Below are 20170 nucleotides of genomic sequence, written 5' to 3'. Positions count from 1 at the left end.
CCTTACTCTCCTGCTCTGTCCTCTTTCCATCTGTTCCACCTTGTTTCTGCATGTTGTCCTTCCCCTTTCTCTTAATCTTTACCCCTGCCTTTCTCTCCTCCTTTCTCTCCCCAATGCTCTCTATTTTCGCAGGGGATTTTGTCTATTTTCCCTTCTCAGGGGAATCCATGTATATCTCTCTTTGGGTTCTTCTTGTTACCTGTGGTCATGTACTATAGGCTGGTTATCCTTTGTTTTACATCTAATGTCCACTTGTGAGTAAATACATACCAGGTTTGCCTATCTGGGTATGGGTTGTGTCACTTAAGATGTTTTGTTTTTCTAGTTCTCTCCATTTGCCTGCATATTTCTGTTCTTTCTTTTATTTAAAATTTCCACCTCCTCCCATTTCCCTCCTCCTTCCACCACTCCCCTTCCTCTCCTTCTCCAGTCCAAAGAGCAGTCAGGGTTCTCTGCCCTGTGGGAAGTCCAAGGTCCTCCCCCCTCCATCCAGGTCTATATAGGTGAGCATCCAAGCAAACCAGGCTCTCACAAAGTCAGTCCATGCAGTAGAATAAAAATACAGTGTCATTGTCCTTGACTTCTCAGTCAGTCTTCATTGTCAGCCACATTCAGAGTGTCCGGTTTGATCACATGCTCCATCACTCCCAGTCCTGCTGGCGTTGGTGAGCTCCCATTAGATCAGTCCCACTGTCTCAGTGGGTGGATGTACCCCTCGTGGTCCTGACTTCCTTGCTCATGTTCTCCCTCCTTCTGCTCAGTCCAGTGTTCCAATGTGGGTCTCGGTCTCTTTCTCCATCCATCACCAGATGAAGAATCTATGGTGATAAGCAAGATATTCATCAGTGAGGCTATGGGACAAGGCCAGCTCAGGCACCCTCTCCTCTGCTGCCCAAGGAACAATCTGCGGACCTCCCCTATGACCTGGGATCCCCTCAAGAGTCAAGTCTCTTGCAAACCGTAAAATGGCTCCCTTGGTTAGGATAACTTCTTCCCTGCTCCCATATCCACCTTTCATTCATCTCAAGTATCCCATTCCCCCAAGCTCTCCCCAATCATCCCCTACTCCCTTCTCTCTCCCCATCTCCCCTTCATCCAATCCACCCCCACCCCCATGCTCCCAACTTTTGCCCAATGATCTTGTTGACTTTCAATATCCATGATGATAACTGTATGATTTTCTTTGGGTTCACCTCCTTATTTAGCTTCTCTAGGATCACGAATTATAGGCTCAATGTCCTTTTATTATGGTTAGAATCCACTTATGAATGAGTACATACCATATTCCTCTTTTTGGTTCTGGGTTATCTCACTCAGTAAAGTGTTTTCTATTTCCACCCATTTGCATGCACAGTTCAAGATATCATTGTTTTTTTACCACTGAGTAGAACTCTAAAGTATATATGTGCGACACTTTCTTGCATAAGGAACTGTTTGATCATGTTCATCTGACCAAGGAGCTCCAGGACTTTCCCTGACTGTCCAAGTGTCTCTAGAACTATCCACAGACAAGGAACTGTAAGAGGTCTGTCATCTCCAGAAAGGAATTGTAAATGTCAAATCTCTTCACTGGAGTTTCCAACAATTTATCCATCAGCTGAACATATGGTAAAAGGTTCAGCTTTGGCCAAACAACAAGGCAAGCACTGGACAGAGATGGGTCTCTCTGTTCTCTGGTACTTCATATGGTCTCTACCTGGATGACTTTCCTGGCCAGTGACAACATATAAATCAAAGAAAACACAAACACACACACACACACACACACACACACACACACACAAACATACACACATAAGCACAGGATGTCAAATTCAAGGATGCCATATTATGGCCTATGTTAATTTCAGAGATATCTCTGAGTATTCTTGTAGTTGAGATGATGCCTGGAAAGCACAGAGCAGGAGAAGGGGATTTTTGACCCATAACCCTGAGTATTACACTGGGTAGGTATATGGCACCTACATGGGTGCCAATTATCAAAGACAGTGGGTTTGAAAGAAGAGGAAAAGGCAGTGAAACCTGGTCTGGATGGTACCCACAGGCCTTCCTGGTCTCTTTTGTGCACCCTACATTCCATATCCTACTCTGACTGCTTCTACTTGGATTCACCCTGAGCCACTACATTCAATTGAGCTTGGTGCCCACTAGGTACACACAAGCAGGTGGTAGATGATGTTGGTGGTTCCTTTCAAAACCCCTGTAGGATTCTGGGGATGTAGCTGTGGATCAGAAACCTCTTCTGGCAGGTTCTGGTTCCTGAATTCAAGCCAAGCACAACTCAGCAAAAGCCATGTCTTAAAGAAAGGAAAGCAAGGGAGAACACTGCAGGCAGAGAGGATAGAGGAGGGAGGGAGTTATGTAGATGACAGACATTTTGCCACAATGGCTACCTGCCCCTGAGACCATGAGCACCTGGCCATAGACACTTGGAAGTTTGTGTAGTTTCCAAAGAAACTGAGTGTATTTCTGTGGGGGGGGGGGCTGGGCTGAGCCAAAAGCTAGAGGTTCCTTGATGAGGCTTGTGCATAGGATGTGGGCTCACAGGCACCACAAGGTCAACACAGGAACCCAGAGGTGGCCTAGGATGCAGAATCCCCTGCAGAGATGTTCTCTGATCCTGCCAGACATGGAAGCCTCAGGACAAAAGAGGCTGTGTTTCCCATGCCCAGTAAACAAAGGGCTGTGGTGCTCAATACAGGTCACCTAAGTTCAGCTTGCTCAGACACCTTCCTGGGTCATGGAAACTGTAGGAGGCAATCTTAGTTGCACTGGGGCCACTACTAGGGGAGCTGCTCTTTATCCAGCCTGCTGCCATGTTCACAGAAGCACAGGAAGCTGCTGGGAGGCTATGCAAAGCAATTCCACTCATGGCCAGAGTGCACTGAGAATACCAATTGTTGTGCAACAGGGGTGCACTCACTCTGCTCTTTCCAAAGGAACCTAAAAAAATCCCTGGGCACCATACTCCAAGATGGCCAGTGAGTAAACATCCAGGCCACAACTGGCCAGGGATCGGTCTCTAGGTCTGCTGCAAGGGATTCAAGGACCTGGGGACCTTTGTGGGGTGGAGGAGTTATGTGCAGAGATGGACTTCAGGGACCTCAAAGGCTTCTACCCTGGGACACTGATTTTTGTGCTTCTGCCAGCCCCTCAAATCTCCTCCTTTGGTTCCAGGGGAGCTCTGCTCACAAGTCTGCGGGTCACTACAGCAACTGTATGCCATTCTGGACAAGAGGGAAGGAGGCACAGAATCGAATTCAAAAGTATTGACTTAGTAACCAGAAGTTGAGGTCACCACCTAGCTGTGCAGCCCAGAGTATTCTGAGAGCCACCTCCTACCCCTGTCAGATATACAGCAACTCTCTCACTTCCTCTGTCCTATAGCATGAGCACGCATGTCGCCAGGTTGGCTTGGGTATGCTGACACCTTAAATTTCACCTAGGAAAAACCCAAGCTTCCAGGTCATGGGGTCCAGCTAAGAAGGGGCCTCCCTCTGAGGATGACCCCAAGCTCCTAAAGCAGCAACTAGAGACTAGTGGGCCATGTGCACGAATTAGGGCCACAAGAGAAGATGGGCAGATGCCATGAAGGAAACCACCACCCTACTGATTGAGACCTTAGATCCAGCACTGGCTTCTACCCAGGCAGAAGGTGACAACAGGATGGACACAAGGAAAAGAGCAGGCAGGTGTTTGCATTTCTGAAAATTCTAGCTTTGCCAGCCTCAGCCCGTGCCCCATGTTCCCATGGATACCATGCTAAAATGGGAGAAGAAAACAGCAACAGGAAACCTTTAACTTCTTGCTCAAGCTACCCGCCATCTGACTTCAGGTGGCTGCAGCCCAACATTGTCCACTGCAGGGGTCAGGAAGGTCCCAGTGTCATAGGATACCATGCACTAAGAGGCAGGTCACCTACGACCCTGTTATGGGCACAAGGACACATTGAAAGAAAACCCATTTCATCCCACCTGCCTCCTTGTCTACCAACCTTACTCAGGCTCCCAAGGCTAACTATCTCTGAGGCATCACCAGGCAACCATTGTGACCTGACTCCAGCTCTGTCACAGTCTGTCTTTTCCCCACAGACCTCCATACCCCACATCAACACCTTCATCTCAGAGCAAGCACCAGGCACCTCTCAGGAAAGATTTCTCTACATTCTCTAAGTTGCCAAGAACCCTGCAGACATAGAACATGTTTTATTCACTGCCGACACCCACCTACATGTGGAACAGTCTGGCAGCAGGGGAATCATAATCTCCCTCAAGATATTCAAGTAGACTAAGGACAGGCAACTGAGACACTAAGAGAGACATGAGCTATGCTCACTTGTCACACTTAGATGGCTATAGCACATACCCACCCCTCTCCTACTTGATGACATCCCAATGGGCTCCAGGTGTCCCAACAGACAACCATCTAGGGGTCTTTATAATCCTTCCCAGGAACCCCAATACATGGATCAGAAACATATGTCCATAGACAGAGTGCATCTTCCCTGTATGGAAAAACACCAACAAACATAAACAAACACCCAACACCCCCCACACGGGCTCTCACTCCCAACCCCATCTCCTTCTCTCTTTCTATGGATCTACCTATGAACCTCTACATTGCCTCCACCTCCTCCATTGTCTCTGACTGTCTCCATCCCTGGCACCTAGACACAGTCTCATTCATGATATTCTCAGCAGCTAAGCCTGTCTGGACACCAGGATATATACCGTGCTTATTTGGGAAATGTTTTTTGCTGCCCAACAGAAAACCTACTCTTGTGGGCACTCAGAGTTCCACATCCACACATCCACAATGCTATGGATATCAATGATGGCCCACGAAAAAAGAGCACTCTCCCTGCCTCTGCAGACAACCCTGTCTATGCACTTCCTACTCTCCCTCTACTAAGCCTCCTGGAAGCATCTGTTCTGATGTGAGAAATGGAGTTCCCAGGGAATGTTGGATTGGAGAAGCATGTGTCTGAGTTGGGTGGCAGGCTCTGAGTTTCTGCATATACTAGGTGGGGCAATCATAATGAGAGTACTGCCACTTCTTTATGGTTACCATAAAATGCTCTTATCCTCCAATCCACATGTATAGACACAGCCCACACCACAAACATGCAATATGTCCTGGACCACTCCATACTTATTCCCACATGAGATGGAACTAAAAGTGGATCCTTAAAAGTCTTAAGCTATGTGCAACTGTCCTACACATTTTATTCTGATTTGACCTCCTCAACAGTTACACACTGTGAACTCCCATGCACTTCCTATGACCTCTCCCAGGACTAGTCGCTTGGACAGGGACAAAGGATAAACCAAATGAAACACACACACACACACACACACACACACACACACACACACACACACAAAAGGAGTTAAAGGAGGTCAGATCAGGCCCTCTGTTAATTTCAGATACATCTCTGAGTATTCTTGTAGCTGAGATGATGTCTGGACAGTGCAAAGCAAGAGAAGAGGCTTTTTGATCCTTAACCCTGTAACTTCTCCCTGGGTTTTACGCAGGTGGTCAAGGCAGGAGAAGGCAGGTGTATGCTGCCTGCATGGGTGTCCCTTATCAATGTGAGGGGGTTTGTCAGGGGAGGCAAGGGTAGTGAAACCTGGTCTGGATGGGCACCCTTCCTTCCACACCTTACTTGGGCTGCTTCTACTCGGATTCACCCTGAGCTGTGACACTGAACTCAGCTCAGTGCCCACTAGCTACACACAAGGAGGTGGCACATGATGATGTTGGTAGCAGATATCTTCCAGACTCGTGAAAGGGTTCTAGGTATGGAGGTGTGGATCAGAAACCTCTCCTGGCTGGTTCCAGTACCTGAATTGGGAGCCCAGCACAGTTCAAGGAAAATCCATTTCTCAGAGAAAGGAAAGGAAAGCCTAAATGGTTGCTGCTGACAGAGAGGAAAGAGGATGGCAGGGAGGGAATTTATGTAGATGTCAAACATTTTGCCAGAATTGTTACCTGGCCCTGCGACTATTAGCATGTGGCCAAAGATTCTGGGCAGTGTTTGTGGTTTCCAAAGAGTAGCTGTGTGTTTTGCTGGGGAGGCTGAGCCAAAAGCTAGAGGTGCCCTGGACAGGATTGTGCACATGATATGGGTTGGGTTCACCACATGTCACCACAGGAACCCAAAGGCAGCCAGAATCTCCTGTAGAGAGGTTCTCCGATCCTGCCAGATTTGGGGATCTCAGGACCGTGGTGGGGGGTTGTTCTTCCCTTGCTCATCAAACCAAGGACTGTGTAGCTGGGTGTGGATCACCTAGGTCATGCCTGCTCCCGCTCCTCTTGTGGGTCAAGGAAAGTGAAGACTATCTAGTGGCACGGAGCACATTACTAGGGGAGATGCTCATTACCTGGGTAGCTGCCATGTTCACAAAAGCAAGGGGGAGCTGCAGGGGGGATCAGCAAAAATATTCCACTGGCTGGCAGAATGGCAACTGTCACACAACAGAGATTAACTCCCTCTGCCCTCTCCAAAGCAAAAATAAAGGAAACACAGTACACCAGGAAGGTGGTACTTCCCTTGTCCAACAAACCAAGGGCTGTGGTGATTGATGTGGGTCACATAGGTCTAGTTTCTTCAACACCTCTCCTGTGTCAACAAAACTGCAGGAGACCATCTTAGTTGCACTGGAGCACTACTGGAGGAGCTGATCTTTACACAGTCCTTATCCCCAGAAACAAGGGGGAGCTGCTGACAGGATCAGAAAAACAATTCTGCTTGATGGCAGTTGTGCACTAAGAATGCCCACCCTTGTGGAACATGGGTGCACTCCCTCCACCATCCCTAAAGATAAAATAAAGGAAACCTAGTGCACCACACTCCAAGATGACCAACAACCAAACAACTAGGCCAGGACTGGCCAGATATCAGTCTCGAGGCCTGTTGCAAGGGATCCAATGGCCTGTGGACCTTAGGGATGTGGAGAAGTTCTGTACAGAGATGGACTTCAGGGACCTCAAAGCCTTCTCCACTACACTGCCCTGAGACACTGGGTATGTGTCACTGCCAGCCCATGAATGCTCCACATTTGATTCCAGGGGAGCACTGTTTGCAAGCCTGCAGGTCACTACAGCAACTTCAGGCCAATATAGACCAGAGGGTAGGATCCTCAGAATCAAATTCTTATTCATGAACTTGGGAACCAAGAGCTGAGGGTCACATCCTATCTGTGCAGCCAGAGTATTCTAAGACCCAGTCTGTGAATTAGTGCCACAGGAAATGATGTTCAGATGTCCTGGACGATTCCACCACATACCTGAGTGAGGCCCAAGTCCCAGTACTGACTTCCAACCTGGAAGAAGGTGGAAATTCGATGGACAAAAGCCAAAGGGCAAACAGATGTGTGCATTTGTGAGGGCCCAAGTTTCACCAGCCTGAGCCATGGCTACCACACTACGAAGGAAGAGGATAGCTACAGAGAACCATGGATTTTATTCCCAAGCTACCCTCCATCAGGCTTCAGGTGGTTGCTGAACAACAGCATCCTCAACTGGGACCAGTAAGGGGTGCAGGTCACCTGACACATAACACAAAGAGGCAGGCTTCCCAGAACCCTGTTCTAGGCTCAAGGACACATCAAGGAAAGACACATTCCATCCCACCTGCCTCCTTGTCTGCAGGCCCTGTGAAGGCTCCCAAACCTAGACATCTAGTCATCACCAGGTAACCATTGTGAGCTGCCTTCTGCTCTATCACAATCTGTCCTCTCCTCACAGATTTCAGTCACCTACAATACCACTTTCACCCCACAGCCCACACCAGGCACCTCTCAGGAAACTTTTCTCTCCTGTCTCCAAAGCTGCCAAGACTGCTCTGACATGGAACCTTCTTTGTCCTCTGTGGAAACCATCTACATGTGGATGGGCTTAGGCATGGAGGGGACTTATAGCTCTCTCAGGAGATTCGAGTAGAGGGATGAAAGGCCACCTAGACAAGGGAGACATGAACTATTTTCACTTGTCACACATGGATACCTGCAGGATATACCCGCCCCTTTCCTCTTAGGTGACATCCCAACAGGTTCCAGGGGCCCTCAGAGCCATCCATCCAGGGGCCTTCAGAATTTCCTCTAGGGGTCCTGACAAATGGAACAGAAATACATGTCCATAGACACAGTGCATCTGCCCACAAACCTGTATGGAAAACAACAAAAACATTAAAAAATACTCAACACCCGACACACAGTCTCTCACTCTCAACCCCATCTCCTCCTCTCTTTCTATGGGTCTACCTATCCACCTCTACTTTGCCTCTACCTCCTCCATTATCTCTGACTGTCTCCATCCCTGGCACCTAGACACAGTCCCATCCACAGTATCCTCATGTACTAGGCCTGTCTGGACATCAGGTGATATACCATGTTCATTTGTGAAATGTTTTTCACTGCCCAACAGAAATCTTACCCTTGTGGGCACTCAAAGCTCCACCTCCACACTTCCACATGGCTGAGAATATCAATGATGGCCCCTAAAGGAAGAGCCCTTTCCCTGCCTCCTGAAGAAAACCCTCTATGCTCTTCCAACTCTTGATCTCTACCAAACCTCTGGGAAGGAACTGGTCTGAGGTTAGAAATGGAATTCCCAGGGAATGGTTGGGGTGGTGACATGTGTCTGGGTTGGGTGGCAGGCTATGAGTTCCTAGAAATGCCAGGCAGGCCAATCATAATATTTATTTGTTTAAACAAAGGAAAATATCCATAGTCCATTTTTTAGGGAATGTGGGCATAGTAATCCAGGCTACTTCCTGCTAGTTGAGGATGCTGATAATCCAATGGGGACCTAAAGAAAATTTTGAATTATGATCAAGTCCTACAAAGGTGCACTCCCTCCACCCTCTTCAAGGAAATATAAAGGAAACCCAGTGCACCACACTCCATGATGGCCACCGACCAAACCACTAGGCAACTTATGAGCCAGAGATGGGTCTCTAGTCTTGCTGTAATGGATCCATGGGCCTGTGGACCATTGCTGGCTGGAGGAGTTCTGTGCAGAGCTGGACTCAAGGGACCTTAATGGCTTCTCCATGATACTGTCCTGAAACACTGGGCTTTGTGCCTGTGCCAAACCCTAAAACTCCTCCTCCTTTGGATCCAGCAGAGCTCTTCTTGTGAGCCTGCAGGCCACAACAGCAACTGCATACCAATATGGACCAGAGGGTAGTAGCCTCAGAAACAAATTCCAAATTATTGACTTGATACCCAGGAGCTGAGGTCACCACCTAGCAGTGAAGCTAGAGTATTCTGAGAGCCCCCTCCTACCCTTGTCAGAGATAAACCAACTCTCTCAATTACCCTGTTACTCAGCATGAACATGACTGTTGCCAGGTTGGCCTGGGTGTGCTGACACCTTAAATTAAACTGGGCAAAACCATTCCATCCTTCCTGACTCTTTGCCTACCAGACCTGGGCAGGCTCCCAGGCATCACCATATCCTAGGCATCACCAGGTGACCATTGTGACCTGCCTCAGCTCTGTCACAATCTGTAATGTCCCCACAGTCCTCAATCACCCACACCAACACCTTCAACCCACAGTGAAGAATAGACCCATATCAGGAAACCTATCTCACCTGTCTCTAAGCACAGCAAGACCCACTCTGACATGGATATTGTCATCCTCTTTGTAAACCATCTACATATGGACGGGCCTGGGTATGGAGTGGACTCATAGCTCTCTCAAGAGATCCCAGCAGACATAGGACCAGGTACCAGACACCAAGGGAGACATGAGCTATTGGATGCCTACAACACATAAACTCCCCTGTCCTATTTGGTGACATTCCTACAGGATCCAATTGTCCTCACAGGCGACCATCCAATACAGGGGCCTTCATATTCCCTTCCAGGATTCCAGACCCATCGAACAGAAGCAAGTGTCCATAGACAGTGTGCATCTGCCCACCAACCTATATAAAAAACACCAATAAACGTTAATAAACTCCCAAAACCACATGCACTATGGCGCTCAATGCCTGTCTGCACTATATGCGCTGCCATAGAGTTTATGAACTGGTCAAGGAACTACAGATTGAAACACACAAAGACTCACAGACAGAGATACAGGTAATCCTTGAAACAGGAATTCCCCAAAAATTTCCCCTTTATTGTGTTCAGCGGCAGCTTATATAGAGAAGGCCATGCCCCAGCCAAATGCACCAGAAACTACTCTCCTGACAGCAGGAACTCCTGAGGATCTTGTGCTCAGAGCAGCTGTAGGCACTCATATCAGGGTAAAACAAGTTGGTTCAGGATCTGGGAGTTCACAGTTCCCAACATCTCACTCCCCCCCCTTTAAAAATATAATTAGATAAAAGAAGAGCAACTAACCACATGTAAATCCCACAAGAAATTCAACTGCTCTCATAAGATGGAAAATGCCACAGCAAAAATGATCATTTTATGGTCAACATGAATGATATTAAATGCTGATACCAGCTACAGGATAGTCATAGCAGCCTTCTGATGGATGACAATTTTAGCTGCCATGAAGGAGGCTGCAGCAGTGACAATAGCATGCTCGTGGTGATCACAAAGTCTTCAGGATGGCTTGGCAGTTCCTTGTGCCTCTGCCTTATTCAGTAAATCCCACCAGCTTCCACCACCACAACCGGCCCAGACATCAGCCAGGCTCAGAGTCCTTCAGCAGCTACTAGGCACATTTCTCAGGTTCTGGGGCACAGCCTACCACTCACACTACTGACTCTTGGGTGTGTAGAGCCTGGATCTGTCACCACCTTCTCCTTGCCCCTCTGCTGCCTTTTTGGATAGCTCAGCAGGGTCTGTGCAGCTCCAGCTTGTTTGGCTCCAGCAATTGTTTTCACATTTGCTGATACTCCTGGCAGCACCACAGCATCCCCAAGTCTGGGAACCAACTGGACTGAGGCAACTCACCTTTCATCACAGCCACCTAGCAAAGCTCTGCTTCCTCAGCATTCTAGCTCCAGCTGCAGGTGTTCTGGGTCCAAACTGGTGCATGGTGTGGAGAGGAACTCGGGAAAGCAGGCTTGCTGCTTTGGAACCACATTAACATTCTTCTAGGGAGTTTGGGCATTGTCAACCTGTCTGGCCACTTCATGCTGAATGGGGGCGTTGCATTCTTGGGGGTATTTTACTGAAACATCTTGGGGTGTCTTGGTGAATCAAAGGACATGGATGTGGAATAAATCCTCAGGTTCTCATTCTCTGTGGAGACAAAAGCAGAACCCCTTTGCCAAAGCATCAAATCCTTAGGCTCATATTTTAAAGTCAAAATACCTTTCTTAGCAGTTCCCAGAATCAAATGTCTTTCTCCAGTCCAGAACACAAAAGACAGAACAATCAACACAATAACACACATCTGTACACACTTTATCTTTTTGAGGCCTTCAATTCACCGCCACCTTCCCACCTCCTCCTCATTACTTCTGGTCAGTCTTCAAGAGGGCATCACTCAGAGCGTCTCTAGGACTGAAAATGCACCCATTTACTCTTTTAAGCTAACACTTTTTTAGTCTTTTTGGTACTATTTTTTGTACTCTCTTTACGCTTTTTCCTTTTTGAGGTCTTTCAATTCAGCCTCCTGCCCACTATTTCAGAGGGTGTCCCACAGAGCAACTCTGGGGATGCAAAAGCACATAACTCTGTCCAATCCACCCTCACCATTTCCGAGGGCAACCTCTCAATATTCCCTAGTCCCCAATCTCAGTGGGACCTCCACTTTTCTGCACTCTATTTGCCATCATACAGTTTGTGAGCTGGGCAAGAGGCTAGAGATGGAAACACACAATGACTCACAGACAGATAGAGACACAAGTCATCCTTGATATAGGAATGCCCCAAGAATGCCCCCTTTATTGTGTTCAGTGCAGCTGATATAGAGATATCCCACCCCAGGCAAATGCACCAGAAACATTTCTCCTACCAACAAAAGCTCGTAAGGGTCTCATACTCAGAGCAGCTGTAGGCATGCAGATCAGAGGAAGAAAAGTTTTTTCAGGGTCTGGGTGTTCACAGCTCCTAACAACACAGTCTCTCACCCCACCGCCATTTTCCTTCTCTCTATCTATGGATCTACCTTTCCACCTCTACTTTGCCTCCACCTCCTCCATTATCTCTGACTGTCTCCAACCCTGGCACCAAGACACAATCCCATCCATGGTATCCTCAGCAGCTAGGCCTACTGATACCAGGTGACACCAGGTGATATACCATGTTCACAGAGGAAATGCTTTTCACAGACCAACAGGAATCCTAACCTTGTGGGCACTCAGAGGCCCATATACACACTTCCCCACTGCTGAGAATAGCAATGATGGCCCCTAAATGAAGAGCACTCTCCCTACCTTCTGGAGACAACCCTATCCATGATCTTCCAACTCTCCCTCTCTACAAAGCTTCCGGGAGGTATCTCCTCTGAGGCTACAGATGGAGTTCCCAGGGAATGTTTGAGAGGGGGAGAATGTATCTATGTTGGGTGACAGGCTCTCAGTTCCTAGAAATATCAGTTGGGCCAATCATAATGAGGGTCCTGCCACTTCTCTATCATTGCTACAAAATGCTCTCATTCTCCAAATGACACGTACAGGCACCACCCACACCACAACATTTAATTTTTACTGAACCACTCCATAATTATAACCACTAGAGCTGGAACTGAAGGATGGAGCCTTAAATGTCTTCAGCTATGTGCCACTGGATCCTTCGCATTTAACACTGATATGACAACCAAAGCTGGTACACACTGTGACCTCACTTTCACTTCTTATCAGTTCCCCCAAGACTAGTCTCCTGCACAGGGACAAAGTAAAAACCAAACCAAACACACACACACACACACACACACACACACACACACACACAGAGAGAGAGAGAGAGAGAGAGAGAGAGAGAGAGAGAGAGTTCAATGAGGTCAGATCCAGCCCTCTGTTAATTTCAGAGACAACTCTGAGTATTCTTGTAGTTGAGATGATTCTTGGACAGAAATCCAAGTGCAGAGCAGGAAAAGGGGCTTTTCAACCCTTGACCCTGTGACTTTGCCCTGGGTTTTACTCAGGTGGCCTACGCTGGAGAAGGCAGATGTATGTTGCCTCCATAGGTGAACCTTATCAAAGAAAGGGGGTTTGTCAGGGGAGGAAAGGGCAGTGAAACTAGGTCTGAATGGGCACCCTACATTCCTCATCCTATTGTGGTTGCTTCTATTTGGATTCAAATGGAGCCACCACACCCAATTGAGCTTGTTCCCTATAGGTACACACAAGGAGTTTTACATGATAATGTGGGTAGTGGATGCCATCCAGACCCCTTATTGGGTTCTGAGGATATAGTTGTGGATCAGAAACCTCTTCCAGCAGGTCCCAGTCCCTGAGTTTGGATCCAAGAACAGCTAAAGGAGAAAGACATTTCTCAGAGAAAGCAATGGAAAGCCAGGAATAGTCCTCACACAGAGAGGAGATATTATGGAAGGGAAAGAGTTATGTGGATGACGGACATTTTGCCACAATGGTTACCTGGCACTGAGACCATGAACACCTGGGCAGAAATACTGGACAGCGTTTGCAGTTTCTGGAAAGAACCTGTGTGTGCTGCTGGGGAGGCTGAGACAAATCTAGAGATTCCCTGGCCAGGCTTGTGCACATGATGTGGGGTGGCAGGCACCACAAGGTCACCCCAGAAATCCTGAGTCAGCCCAGGATGCGGAATCCCCTGCAGAGAGGTTCTCTGATCCTGCCAGACATGGCAGCCTCAGGACCATGGATGCTGTGCTTCCCATGCCCAGCACTCCAAGGCCTGTGGCACTCATTGTCAGTCACCCATGTTTGGCTGGCTCTGACAACTCTTGTGGGTCCAGGAAACTGCAGGAGACCATCCTAATTTCACCTGAGGCACTACTCAGGGAGGTGCTCTTTACTCAGCCTGCTGCCATGTTCACAGAAGACAGGGGAACTGCTGGCCAACAATGCAAATCAATTCTGTTTATGGGCATAGTGGATTCAGAATGCCAACTGTGGCATGACAGAGGTGGACTATATCCACCTTCTCCAAAGTAAAATTAAAGGAAACCCAGTGAAAGACCTGGATAAATCCAGATCCCCCCAGCAGAAAAAAATAGAGTCAAAAATCTAGCAGGAAGAGAAAAATCAGAAATCTAGGATTAGCCAGTTCATGGTTTCAGGAATTAGCTGAAGATAAAGTTAGATTGTAATCTTGAGAATAATCTTGAGAAACAGGGAGTTTCCCCGTAGTAATTATCATTAGTATTTTTGGAATACTGTGTTTCAGGAACTAGCTGATTATGACCTTGAGAGTGATCTTGAGGCAGGGAGTTGCCCCTTGTGACCATCACTGGTATTTTGGGAATTTTCTGTGACACCCTCCCTGCCCTTTTTGGTTACTGGGCTGTGGTTTCTTCCCTTAAAAACCCCTTCTCCCAGCTACTCGGGGTCGAACTCTTCCCCTGCATGGGTTATGAGTCTCGGCCCCAGTGCACTGGTTCCCATCTTGTTATCTTGTCATTAAACCTCATGTGATTGCAGCAAGGACAGTCTCTCATGAGTTACTAGGGGAGTCATGTTATCTCGAGACTTGAGAGTCTCCCCACACTGGGGGTCTTTCACCAGGACAGCATACTCCAAGATGGCCAACGAACACAGAACTAGGACAGGACTGCCCAGAGATGAGTCTCTAGCCCTGCTGCAAGGGATCCAAGGATCTGTGGACCTTTGTGGGGTGGAGGATCTCTGTGCAGAGTTGGGTTTCAGGGATCTCAAGGCTTCTCCACTATACTGCCCTCAGACACTGGGCTTTGTGCCTCTGCCAGCCCCTGAAGGCTCTGCCTTTGAATCTCAGAGAGCTCTGTTTGCAGCCTGCAGGCCACTACAGCAACTGCATGCTAATCTGGACAAGAGGGGAGGAGTCTCAAAATCAAATTCATATTCATGGACTTGGTAACCAGGAGCTGAGGTCTCCTTCTAGCTGTGCAGCCAGAGTATTCTAGAAGCAGCCCTCTACCTCTATCAGAGATAGAGAAACTCTCTCATTTACCCTATTCCACAGCATGAACATGATTGTTGTTAGGTTGGCCTGGTCTTTGGGCACCTTCAATTAAACCTGGGAAAAACCAAGCTTCCATGTCATGGCAGCTAGGTAAGAAGGGCTCTGACTCCCAGGCTGACCCAGAACTCCTGGAGCAGCAACTAGGGAGTGGTAAGACCAGTCTGCAAATTAGGACCACAAGAGAAGATGGGCAGATGCCATGGAGGAGACCAACACCCACCTGAGAAGGGCCCCAGCCCATCCCTGACTTCCCACACGGCAGAAGGCAGCCATGGGATGGACATAAGGCAAAGGGCAGGCAGCAGTGTATGTTCATGTGGGCTCCAGGTCTGCCAGCCTCAGCCCCCATCCCCATGGTTCCATGAGTACCATGCTTCATTGGGAGAGGAGAGAGACACAGGAAACCTTGGACTTCATGCCCAAGCTACCTGCCATCTGGCTTCACATGGTTGTAGCCACACTTTACCCTCAGAAGTGGTCAGTGAGGGGCCAGGGACATTCAAGACATTGCATGAAGAGCCAGGCCTCTCGTGACTATGTTGTAGGCTCAAGGGCACATCGAAAGAACACATATTTCTTCTCTGCGAGTCCTGGGCAGGCTCCCAAGCCCATCCATCTCCTAGGCATTGCCAGGCAACCATTGTGAGCTGACTCCAGCTCTGACACAATCTGACCTCTCCCCACAGACCTTAATCACACTCACCACCACCTTCAACCCACAGCAAACACCAGGCATGCCTCAAGAAAATTTTCTCTTCTGTCTCTAAAGTTTCCCAAAACACCTCTGACATTGAACTTTCTTTATTCTCTGGGGACACCCATGTATATGTGGATGGTCTAAGGCATGAAGGGGACTCATAGCTTTCTCAAGAGTTTTGAGTAGGCATAGGATGGCAACGAGACACCAAGGGAGACATGAGCTCTTCTCACTTGTCACACTTGGATGCCTATAGTACAGACAACACTCGTGTCCTCATCGGTCATATGCCAACTGGTTTCCGGTGCCCCAGAGGCCACTCTTCAGGGGCCTTCATACTTCATCCAGGGGCCCAGACCCATGAAGCAGAAACATGTGTCCATAGAAAGAGTGCATCTGCCTACCAACTTGAATGGAGAAACACCAACAAACATTAAGAAACACCCCAAACACCACACACAGCTTCTCATCTCCATTCCCTACATTCTCTCTATCTATGGATCTACCTATCTACCTCTATTTTGCCTCCACCTCCTCCATTATCTTTGACTGTCTCCATCCCTGGTACTTAGACACAGTCCCTACCATGTATACCAGGCAACTTTTCCTGTCTGGACACCGGGTGATAAACTGTGTTCATTTGGGAAATGCTATTCACTTCCCAACAGGTATCTTACCCTTGTGGACACTCAGAGGCCCATCTACACATTTCCACACTGCTGAAAATATCAGTGATAGCCCCTAAATGAAGAGCACTCTCCCTGCCTCTTGGAGACAACCATGTCTATGCTCTTCCAACTCTCCCTCTCTCCCTTTCCTCCTGGAGGCATCTGCTCTAAGGCTAGAAATGGAGATCCCAGGGAATTTTGTGTAAGGGGCATGTGTCTGTGTAGGGTGGCAGGCTCTGAGTTCCTAGAAATGCCAGGCAGGCTCAATCATAAGCGGGTACTGCTACTTTTGTATGGTTCCCACAAAATGATCCTGTCCTCCAAGATACATGTATAGACACAGCCAACACCACAAATATGCAATGTGTACTGGACCACTCCATACTTATGCCCACATGAGCTGGAACTGAATGATGGAGCCTTAAGTCTTCAGCTATGTGTTTTCGTGCCCTACCCATTTAATCTTGAGCTGAACACCAGAAATATTACACACTGTGACCTCTCTGGCCCTTCTTAGAGTCTCTTCCAGGACTAGTATCTTGAACAGGAAGAAAGTATAAAGCAAACCACATGCACAGAAAGACACACACACAAGCACTAGCACACAACACAGGAGTTCAAGCAGGTCAGATCATCACCTCTGTTAATTTCAGAGACATCTCTGAGTTTTCTTGTGACTGAGATGTGCTGTGGGAGCTCCTTCCATTCCTTCAGCCAATAGCCATTGAGATACCAGCCCATTGGGGCATGGTCTCTCTCTCTCTCTTTAAAAAAGCAGCAGCTGTCCTCCACTCTCTCTCTGGCTTCCGGCTCTGCTTCCAGCTCCTAGACTCATTTCCTGTTTGCGCAGAGGGGCTGTTGTCTGGGATGATAATTTGTAAGTTGTTTCCCCTTTGAATAAATAATCATTCTATTAATCATAATTCCAAACTGGTGTGGGATTGTTTGTGACTTATGCCTTCATCTGGTGCCCCACGTTTGGTTGTAGAAACCCCCTTCCCCCACACTCAACTGCTTGCCACCAGCTCAGCTAATCATGAGCCCTCCCACAGCTGCAGCCTGTGCCCTATGTGTGGAGCCAGCAGTTCAATTAAACCCCATGCCTCCCAAGCTCCACAGGCTCGGGACAGTCTCTGCCTGCCTGGTTTGCTCTTTTCTGAGTTGTTTTTAAATTTCCCTTGTAAGTGCGGTGCTTTAGTGGCATGAATCAGAACAACTCGGTCATGTGGAGGCATATGTGGCTTCCGAGTTACTCTTTTCTACCCCTGGATTCTGGGTTTCTGGTTCCAGGTATGGAATTGATTTAATTACATTTTCTTTCTTGAGCAACTTATATTTCCTAGTTTTTAACAAATACTAAGGCGGACACTGAAACAGGACCCTGTTTCCGTCACCTTTGCAGTGGTTCTAGTCATGACTTAGCAACAGCGCCACCTACTAGATAAGAGGTAATATGGCAGTTTTTGTTTCCAATGCCAATTTTACTGTTTTCTTTATTAATACAATGGATTATGTCATGCAAGGTTTATATGACTATGGAGATACATTAATTTACTTGTTACTAGGTTTCAGTTTTCTTTTCAATATTTTATCATTAAGGAAGATATGATTTTTACGGACTAATAATGAACAACTAGTTGAAAGGATTAAAATTATTGAAAATCAGGGGTTGTCTGAACAAGTGGATACTATGATAGACAAAATTGACTCCATATCCAAGGGTACTAGGAAGTTATCTGAAAGGGTTCAGGCTGTTGAATTTGATGTTCAGACGTTACCACAAAGTTTTGATAAAGTAACAGATAGAATGTACCTCCAGAATGGGAACCAAAAAACTGATACCTTAGTGAAATCCCTAGAAACGCGGGTAGGTCAGGAGATTCAGGATTTAAGGGAGACAATAACAAAAAGATTAGAAATGATTGAAGAAATTATTGGAGCTGCTGAACAGAGTAAGAAGGCACAAGGACAGGATACAATGCCACCACCAGCTATTAGAACTGGATTACCCAGGGTTCTAACGACATACCCTGTAATTTATTCTGACAAAGTGTCAACTTCTAAAGGCTCACAGGGAGTTAAAGAAGTTAGATGGACACCAATAGCAATGAATGATTTAAAAGAAATTAAGTAAGCTGTCGTTAATTACGGCTTGCACTCTGCATTTGTTAAGGAAATGATAAGGACTTGGGCTTCTAATATCAGAGCTAGCCCTCATGATTTCTCTCAGCTAGTGTCTGCAGTTTTAGATGATGGACCTTCCTTGATGTTTGGAGTTTATTTCAGAGAAGAATCCAAACATATGGAACAGCAAGGAAGAGCAAAAGGTGTGGAGGTTTCCCAAGATCAAATTCTTGGTGTAGGAGCATATGCTGATCCACAGGTCCAAGCTCTTTATGACGAAGAAGCGCTGTCCTTATGTCACAAAGCAGCCTTGAATGCTTTGAATAGAATACAAGATCCAGCAAAAAGGGTCAAATCATATACAAGGGTAAGGCAGGGACAGAGAGAATCCTTTACTGACTTTATGCAAAGATTAATTAAGGCTCTGGACATAGGGGTAACAGACCCAGAAGCTAGATGAATACTTCTTGAATCTCTAGCTTTTGAAAATGCAAATACTGAATCTAAAAAGATAATTGGGCCTTTAAGATCTAGATCAGCACCTATGGAAGAATGGATACAGCATACAATGAATGTTGAGGCGTTTAGCTATAATGATGAATCCTGGGTAGAAGAAGCGATTTCCAAAGCTATGAGAAGACATCAAGCTACCAGATGTTTTAATTGTGGTAAATTAGGACATCTGAAAAGGGATTGCAGGCAAAGAAATTCTAGGAAAAATATCTCCTCTGGGAATGACAAAAGTAGGAGACCTCAGCCTTCAGGTATATGTAGGAGATGCGGTAAAGGCCGACATTGGTACAATGAATGCAGGTCAACAACAGACAGACAAGGCAACCCAATACCATCGGGAAACTCCTTGAGGAGCCTCTCGCAGGCCCCCAAGCCAAAAGTGGCCCAGTCATTCCCAGTTACAGTGGAAAATGTGTCTCACCAAGAAAATTGAAAAATCCAATGTCTGCTGTAAAAAGTAATACTGGTCTAAATGATGAATTACATGTGGAGAATGAGTCAAAAATTTCAGTAGGACAGAGTAAACGTATATTTTGGCAGACTTCTATTAACGATAAAAGACCAAAGCTAAGAGTCTGTATAAATGGCATTTTTATTGAAGGCTTATTAGACACAGGTGCGGATGTAAGTATCATTACTCCAGAATCTTGGCATCCAAATTGGCCTCTTCAAGAGGTAGATGTTCAGTTCCTGGGAATTGGAACCCTATCTCGTGTAAAACAAAGCACAAGATGGGTGGAATGCAAAGGGCCTGAAGGGCAAATAGGAAGACTAAGGCCATATATAGCCAATATTGCAATAAATTTATGGGGCTGTGACCTGCTACAGCAATGGAATACCCAGATTAACATTCCTGTAGTTCCAGGAACTCACAATTCTGGGAAGGATATAATGAGGTATTATGGAAAAAGGTCACCAGCCATTCAGGCTGTACAAGAATATACAGCCAATAGCAAACCTTTAGAGGTACCAACAGCCCTACCTTTAAAATGGCTAACTGAGAAGCCAATATGGATCAAGCAGTGGCCTCTAGCTGAAGATAAATTACAGACTTTGGAACAGCTGGTACAAGAGCAACTAGATGCTAACCATATTGAAGAATCAACC

General features: G+C 47.0%; 1 long non-coding RNA gene across 2 annotated transcripts in view; it reads right to left on the bottom strand.

The window, feature by feature from the left end:
- Window positions 1-205: 205 nt before the first annotated feature.
- LOC125406429 (uncharacterized) overlaps window positions 206-20170 on the bottom strand; it is a 53134-nt gene continuing 33169 nt past the window's right edge. For both annotated transcript variants that reach the window (XR_015735342.1, XR_015735340.1), the window contains exon 4: window positions 206-818. This is a non-coding gene — a long non-coding RNA (uncharacterized LOC125406429). The remainder of the gene's footprint in view (window positions 819-20170) is intronic.

The sequence above is a fragment of the Myodes glareolus genome, chromosome 17, assembly GCF_982192425.1.
Source record: "Myodes glareolus chromosome 17, mMyoGla1.1, whole genome shotgun sequence".
Classification (NCBI taxonomy): domain Eukaryota; kingdom Metazoa; phylum Chordata; class Mammalia; order Rodentia; family Cricetidae; genus Myodes; species Myodes glareolus.
Note: the sequence above shows the minus strand (reverse complement) of the source record. Positions and strands in the feature narration are given on the sequence as shown.